The sequence below is a fragment of the Asparagus officinalis genome, chromosome 10 (genome assembly GCF_001876935.1).
Source record: "Asparagus officinalis chromosome 10, Aspof.V1, whole genome shotgun sequence".
NCBI classification, from domain to species: Eukaryota; Viridiplantae; Streptophyta; class Magnoliopsida; order Asparagales; family Asparagaceae; genus Asparagus; species Asparagus officinalis.
Genome location: NC_033803.1, coordinates 46,182,447 through 46,191,388, shown reverse-complemented (window position 1 = coordinate 46,191,388; position 8,942 = coordinate 46,182,447). Strand labels below are relative to the sequence as shown.

General features: G+C 38.7%; 1 long non-coding RNA gene across 1 annotated transcript; it reads right to left on the bottom strand.

Moving 5' to 3' along the window:
• On the bottom strand, positions 5,451 to 8,640 carry LOC109825837. Its single transcript, XR_002243111.1, has 2 exons — positions 8,579 to 8,640; positions 5,451 to 5,727 (listed from the first exon to the last, which is right to left on the bottom strand). It is a non-coding gene; the product is annotated as an uncharacterized LOC109825837 (long non-coding RNA).

Here is an 8,942-nt window from a genome sequence, read left to right as displayed (position 1 = left end):
AGAAATAAATCTAAACTAATAAGCAATAAAGAAGAAATAAAAGAGAAAAATAAAAGAAATGCAAACCTTCAAATAATTCTTCATCTCCATCGTCATCATCCAACAAAGAGAAGAAATATTTAAAGTAGTGAAAAAATTATTTTATTAATTGCTAACATCGATGTCCTATCAAATTTTTTCCTTCACGGATGGCTTCGTCTCGTCGAGATAGGCGATTTTCATATATTATATGTTAAATTCCGCCTTCCGGATTGAGAGATATCGTCATTTCTTTGCGGCCAACTATCTTGAATATATTTTTTTTTTCATATTTGATTTTTTTTATTTTCTCCAGCTTCTACAGGCTACTCAACTTGATTCTGGGCTTGGGTTTTTGGCTCTTGTTTGTGTTCTTCATTTAATTCATGGGTTTTTGTTGAGAGAAGAGATCTTGAGCTTTATTCTTCATTAACCTGCAATTAAAGATAAAAACAATTATTAATGGTATATTTATTCATATAAAATAGATAATGAGGGTATAAAATTATAATAAAATATGATTATCAACTATCAACTTGTACATGTGTTCGCATCTCAACGATTCATGTAAACTCATTTGAAAAATGTATTATATTGTTCATGCACGTGTCTCGGTGTGCGGATTCAAGTTTCATGTTCACAAACGCCTCATGTGTCAAAATAAACAACAAACAACACATAACAATGTCCGTCTACTAAAAAATCCCTCGGTCAAACAACAAATTGTGCAAAACGTGCACATGCGCATAAAGGCTAGTTGGTCAACCGGCCACATATCTCCGGTCGACCGGCCAGAGATCAAATGCCTGCTGCCTGTAGGTTTTGTATTCGGGTGTCGTGTTTGCTTCTAACTCATTTAACTTGCTGTAAAACATGTAGAAAAACATTATAAACCATTATTTAACTTTAGTGATGATTATCTAACCACATGAACACGATTTATCATATTAGATGTCATATACAAACCCTAAACAAGTTCAAAAACATCAAAACATCATGAAAACCATCAAAGCTCGGTTAAAACTCTTGTTTAATTACTTTTAGATCTTATTCTACTCCAGAGAATTTGTTTGTAATTTTTAAACACAAAAAGATCAGGTCTTTATACCATATACTATAAAGGAACTATTTTTATGCACGAAAATAGGTTTCAGGCTCAATAAAATCAAATCAAAACTCAATAAAACAATTTAAAAGGGGTGTAGGGTTAGAAGAGATGATGCTCGCCTGAAATCTCTATTGAAAAAAACTCAAAAGGTGCAACCACAAACCAGATTCCTTAGCCCTCACGATCGGAATTTGCTTCTCAAAGCACTCGAACTTACAATAATAGGATCTAGGGTTTATGAGGGGAGATGGTGGTTGCTAGGGTTCAGAACGAATAATAAAAGATGTGAAAATTTCGTGAAAAAGAGGTATATAAACATTTGTATGAAACTGGGCCTCAAAAGACCCGTAACCAACTGCGACTAGGAGAACTTAAAATACGCCCGTCGGTCGACCGGTCATGGACTATCGGTCGACCGGCCATAGCATTTTCTTGCTGTGCATGTTTTACGTTCGTGCATGTTTTTAACTCGTTTCTCTCACATATATGAGCTTGTTTGATCTCAAATCACTTGCTATCATACTCATTCATCATTTAATGATATTTAATCACAATAAAATTCACTTATCACAATTAATCACATATTATCTCAATTTTTGCTGGGTTTTACATTCACCCCCTTTAAAAGAATTTTGTCCTTGAAATTCCACACTCATATCTTAAAGATTAATAATACGAGAAAAGCACTAAGAGGGAATAATCCAGATAAGGAAACCCTCCCGTACACATCTCGTACCATTAACCCCCAGATATGTATCATAAGCAAACATTTTAAACTTAACAATCTAAAATGCGTATACTCCCACTTAACCCCTAATTAGACGAAACTAGTACGTCGGGCGAAAAATCCAAACAAGGAAGCCCTATGTGTATAGCATATGTTCCGAGTGATTAGGAGCTAAGTATTAGTACCCCCATTCTAGCGTTAAATATAAATGTGGCTGAACATATAACATAGTCGTAAATGCATTAAAGAATAATAAATATCAGCATTTTACCTACTCAAATAGGTGTGGGTAGTCGCGACGCATATCCCCTCGTGCTCCCAAGAAGCTTCCTCAGCTCCTTTCCGGTTCCATTGGACTTTCACTAAAGGAATCACATTGTTTCTAAGCTTCTTGTCCTCTCTAGCAAGGATACAAACCGGGATCTCAACGGTAGTCAAATCTGTCTGAATCTCAATCTCTGGTGTATCAATCACCCTCGGCTGCTCCTCATCGCGCAAATGTTTCTTGAGCATCAAAACATGAAATACATCGTGTACACTCGACAACGATGCTGGAAGATCTAATCTATATGAAACAGCTCTAACACGCTCAACAATCCTGAATGAACCAACATATCTCGGGGCAAGTTTTCCCCGTCTGCCGAATCCCTGGACGCCCTTCATCGACGATACCTTCAACATGACAAAATCTCTAACCTGAAACTCTAAAGGTCGTCGCCTCCAATTTACGTAGCTCTTTTTTCGACTCTGAACGAAAAGAGTACGCTCTCTAATCAATGCTACTTTCTCCGTAGTTTGTCTTATGAGTTCTGGCCCAAGTAATAAACTATCCTCCGGCTCTGCCTAATAAATCGGGGATCTACAAGACCTCCCATATAATGCGTCATACGGTGCCATACCTATCATCGCCTGATAGCTGTTATTGTAGGAAAACTCTATCAATGGAATATGATCCTCCCAACTGCCTCGGAAATCGATAACGCATGCTCGCAGCATATCCTCCAACACCTGGTTCACTCTCTCCGTCTGACCATTCGTCTGCGGGTGGAAAACACTACTATATGACAACTAGCTGCCGAACGAATTCTAGAAACTCCTCCAGAAGTGGGATGTGAAAACCGAGCCTCAATCCGATACAATCATCTCCGGGACTTCGTGCAACCGAACTATCTCTCGGATAAAAATCCTCGCATAAGTTTCCGCCGTATAAGTCGTCTTCACTGGTAAGAAATGCACCGACTTCGTCAAACAGTCAACTATCACCCAAATGGAATCATTCTCTTTGCTCGACCTTGGCAAACCCACAATAAAATCCATAGAGATATCTGCCCACTTCCACTCAGGAATGGGTAAAGGCTGTAGGATTCATGCAGGTCTCTGATGTTCTGTCTTCACTTGTTGGAAGGTAAATCACTTAGCCACATACTCCGCAATCACCATACGCATTCCATTCCACCAAAAATGCCTCTTCAGGTCCTTGTACATTTTTGTTTTGCCTGGATGCACTGTATACTTGGTACGATGCACCTCGTCAACTAAGTCCTTCTTCAGCTGTGGGTTCCCTAGCATCACTAATCTGTCCTTCATTCGAAGACCTCCATCTACTCCAATAGTCCAATCAACCTTGGGCTCTTTAGAAATCTCCCTCTTTCGAGTTTGAATCCAAAAATCCTCTAGTTGAGCTCTGACCACTCTATCACTCCAAGATGACTGTACTGACATAGATCCCAAAAATAAACTACTCCTGCCAATCTCCGGCCTAAAGCCAAACTGGATAAGAGTTTGAAGATCTCAATACAACGAGCACCTCAAAACCGAAAGCTCGCGAGGACGCTTGCTGCTCCATGCGTTCGCTACAACGTTTGCCTTCCTCGGATGGTACTGAATCATGAACTTATAATCCTTAATAAACTCAACCATCGTCGGTGTCTCTGATTTAGCTCTTTCTAAGAGAAGAGGTACTTCAAACTCTGATAAATTATGAATAGCTCGTATTGCACGTCATACAAATAATGTCTCCAAGTCTTCAGTGCGAAAAATTACTACTGCTAGCTCCAAGTCGTGTGTGGATAATTCTGCTCATGAGTCCTCAATTGCCTTGAAATGTAAGCCACCACTCTTTGCATCTGCATCAAAACACCTCCGAGAATCGAAATGATATATCAGTGTATACATCAAAAGTCTTATAGACAACAAAAGTCTTATCACTGCTCGGGATGATCAACACCAGCTGCAGTCAACTTAGCCTTAAAAGTCTCAATGGCTTCCTGGTGCCCCAAACAAACTATACACCCTTCTTCGTAAGGTGTGTAAGTGGCGTCATAATCTTTGAGAAGTTTTGAATGAACTTTCTATAATAACTTGCCAATCCCAGGAAACTACGAATCTCTGTAACCGTCTTTGGCGGCTCCCAATCTAGTATTACCTCAACTTTGGCTAGATCCACTACTATGCCCTCTCTACTGATGACGTGGCCTAAAAATCTAACCTCTGATAGCCAAAACTTGTATTTGCTGAAGTTGGCGTACAAATGATGCTCCCGCAAAGTCCGCAATGCTAATCGAAGATGCTTCTCGTGCTCTGCCTCCGATCTCGAATAGATAAGGATGTCATCAGTAAATACAATAAAAAACTGGTCCAAGTATAGGCGAAAGACCTGGTTCAATACGTCCATGAATACCACGAGTGTATTAATCAGCCCAAATGGTATGAAAAGAAACTCGAAGGACCCATATCGAGTCAGAAAGGAGGTCTTGGGAATATCCATCTCCCGAACCCGCAACTGATAATAACCAGAATGAAGATCAATCTTCAAGAAGTCCTGCGCTCCTTGCAACCGGTCTAACAAGTCATCAATCCTTGGTAGTGGATACCTGTTCCGGATAGTGACCTTGTTCAACTCACGATAATCTATGTATAATCGCATGCTACCATCCCTTTTCTTCACGAAAAGGATCGGCACTCCGCACGGAGAATGACTCCGTCGAATGAAACCCGGAGATAACAACTCATCTAATTGGATCTGGAGCTCCCTCATCTCAGCAGGCGCCATATGATAAGGTGCTCGGGATATCAGTGTTGTGCTTGGCTGTAACTTGATGCCAAAATCGACCTCTCTAACTGGAGGTAAACCTGGTATGTCTTGGAAGACATCCTGATACTCTGAGACCACTTGTGTCTCACTCAAATCAGCACCCCGTTCCTGCATCATCACCTCCTCGACGTATGCTAGAAATGACTCTACAAACTGGTTGCCCCATGAGGTAGCTACCACCAACTTAGACCCATCAAATGATCGCAAGCTGTCTGTCTTTGCAAAACAGTCGATACTCATATGGTAGTAGGGATGTTAAATGGGTGGGTTTGGGTATTAAATGAGCGGGTCATAAATGGGCGGGCATGTTTTGCCTATTTACCCATTTATGACCCATTTAACATTATTTAAATGGGCGGGTTTTTGCCCGCCCATTTAATAAACGGGTCGCCCATTTGCCCATTTAACTATATTATGTATATGTATATAATACTTTTGGGGTGTTTTTTGTAAACTTTTAGGGGTTTTTTGTAAACTATTGTGTATCAGCAACACAATCACGATTAGTAAGGACAATCTACTTAATTACTTGATAAACTAGAAGAGTAGTAAGTTCGTCTATAAACAAAATAGTAGCACAACCATAGTCCACTTATTTCCCATCTTTCAAATGTTCAGGCATGAACAGGATCATGACAGAAGAAAGAAAAGACCAGGAAACAAACATAACACTCAGTTGGACTCAATAACAACATTAAGAGTGCTGCAGCAAGCCTCATATGTGCGTCTTCATAGCAAGGGTTAGAATCCGAAATCACCATAAAGACCTCAATATTTCCCCTGCATCAATCATCCATAGAATTAGTTAATTTTGCCGCAAACGTATGATATTGTCATAATAATGAAACACATAAGAGGAAGGTGAATAATTTGATTACAACGCATGGTCTTCAGAGTTCAGGCACAACATAATAAAAAGAGTTTCAGATACTCATAATCCTTTTGCTACATAGTTTTTTCCTCTTGCTTGCTGCTGATTTTTTTTCTTAGGTTGTGTATAAGAAAAACTAGGTAGCAAAAGATACGAAGGAAATTAGACTCCCAAGTTCCAACTAGCATAATGTTCCTAATTTTCAGTATAAGATATTGTGAAATATGGATAGGTTTCGGAACTAGATATTGTGAATGATTAGATTCTACTGTAACACATAAACAAATACATAGCGTATATATAAACATGGAAATAAACAGCGATCTGTCATGGGAAACTACATAGACTTTTTCCTTGTAATATGAGAAGTCATCCACTGCTTTCTTCACAATTACAAAGTAAGAATTTACAGTATCAAGATTCACTATGATAAAACTTAAGGGGCTTATTGTCGAAAGGTTGTAAATGGCGACTTTCAATTTCCATAACTTTGTAACCATCATAAAGCAACAGAATCAAGCTAAAATTCAATGAACTAATTTCTGTCCATCACGAGAACAAACCGTTGACACAATTTGATTACTACAAAAAGTCAGTAAAAGATCTCAGTAATGGAATTGCTTAAGACAGCCCACATCTTGTCTTCCAATAAATCTTAATTTTCTTTAATATGTGAATGTTTACAACTGATCTTACCATTTAACATGTAATTCTTTTAACACCCCCCCAAATACTAGAAAAAACCTACGTGGCATTTGAAGCCAAAGTGTAAAATCACTTTACCTTAATGATTATGCATGCTGGGTAGCAAAACCAGACTTGAAGCAATTTCAGCACCCACAAAAGCATGTGCACGTGTGTGTCATAGGGGTGAGACAAGTCATACGTTAAAACTAAATAATAGGAATTTAATCATTCGAAATAAAAGAAAGTGCGTATGAGATTATGTTTGGATAAATTTACCCCTTGCCTAAATGCAAGACATACGTCCCTTGCCATTTGCTTCTCACCAGGAGTTAACAGTACAGGATACCTGACCTGCAAACAAAAATGTTTCATTTACAAAGTGCAAGTTGATGAAATAAAATATAATATGAAAGTTCTACTAACTATTTACAGAGGTCAACTAGTAAACTAGATCAAGAGAATGCTTGAGGAGTAAGAATAAAGCTGTCAGTCCATGCATCCATCATTCAACAGAAACCGCCAGTATTCAAACAACTGCAGCATGTGGGAACAACAAAGTATAGGGCCACGACAATAAAAGGTAATAGCTTACTTCTTTCCCGTCAGGATTCCTCATAACAACACCATCAACAACTGGAGACTTGCATGCTTCTGCATGTGCATAGGAAAACCAGGTTTGAACACCAAAAGGGATCTTCGAACAAATCTCAGAAATTAAGACAAGAAATCAATTTTGGTTCAGCGTTTTGATTGCTTATGCAGGATAGAACTTCATAAATTGACTATGTTCTCACTAGGAGAAAGAAAGTAGTATAGGATATCTTGGCCTCGAGTGTTCTCATGTTAAACAGACTAGACATGCATGCAGTTAAATTTGCAATGCATAATTGAAACATAAAACACCTATATTGATGGGTTTTGAAAGGCTTTTTATCTAACTATAAGATATCATGTATTATGATAAACAAACGGCAACTACTCTGACAAAAATTGCTCAACAAAATTGACAACAAGAGAGTATACAAAACAGAGACAAGCGCACAACCAGGCACATGAACAGATCAGTCACAATTATTCCACATAACACGAGTGAGCGGGTGAGGGAAAATTCCACATCACAAAGTAAAATTAATATGTACCCAAGATAATGCATCAAATATCTAGATATGCGGGCATAAAGTACAAGAAAATTCTCAAAGTTAATATCCAACTGGATAGCGCATCTAATGGAGATACTAGAAAACAAATCATTGTTAGGTTGTAGATCATAAATCTTGATTTAATTATGACAGAGTGACTCAAACCACGGATCGAGTCATGAACAATCCTTCTTGCTTGATAATTATGCCATGCTTTTTCGATCCGAGAAAATAGTCTCCAGCATGGAAATAAACAAAGAAATATTTCGAAACACTTTCCAATAGAATCCTAAGTATACAATAACTTAATCCAACAGATACATTGGGGATATACTGATTCCCGTGCATATCTTATCGATCATAAGGTAAGTATTTATCCTCCACACAACAGTGTACAAGCTGAGAAGTAACAATGACAGTGGGCCTGAACTAACAACAATATACATATATAACTTATCTACTAAAAAAGAAAACCATAGCGAGTCTGGGAAGAGCCTTGAGACTAGAATTGGCAGCTACTCGTCCCACATTAAACTCAATTCATCCATCATATACAAAATTTTTGATAAGTACTCAAATAGAATTCCATAAATCTTCACAATTTTTAAGGAAATTGATAAAATTTAGAGTCTAGACAAACAAAAAGAAACCTACTATATAACCCTTAAAACAAAATGCTGGAGTACCAAGCCACCCATCAGAAATTTATTCAAGATACAGGCTAAACTTCACTGATGAAAGGGCATAAACAAAACCATACTAAACTTCACTGATGAAAGGGCATAAACAAAACCATACTAAACTTCACTGATGAAAGGGCATAAACAAAACCATACTAAACTTCACTGATGAAAGGGCATAAACAAAACCATACTTAGAATTTAGATAGAAAATTTGACTGAATTTTATAGAAAGATTTGAGATTGGGATTCACCTGAGAGAAAGATTGCTATCGCAGGAAGTGGCGGCGACTTGAGGTGGCGGCGACTTGAGGTGGCGGAGGCGGCGACTTCAGCGGCGACTTGAGGCGGCATCGGAGGAGGAGGAGGCGGAGGAGGAGGCGGAGGAGATTGGGATCGGGATTGAGGCGGAGGAGATTGGGATTGAGGTGGAGGAGAAAGAGGAGATTGGGAATTTTAGAATTTGGGATCGGGTTTTGTTTTTGGTTTTAGGAATACGGTGGGCGGGCAAACGGGCGGATAAACACTGCCCATTTAGCGCCCATTTAGAATAATGTAAAATGAACCCGCCCAATTAGACCCATTTAATTAAATCGGTGGGCGTTGGGCGGGCCAAAT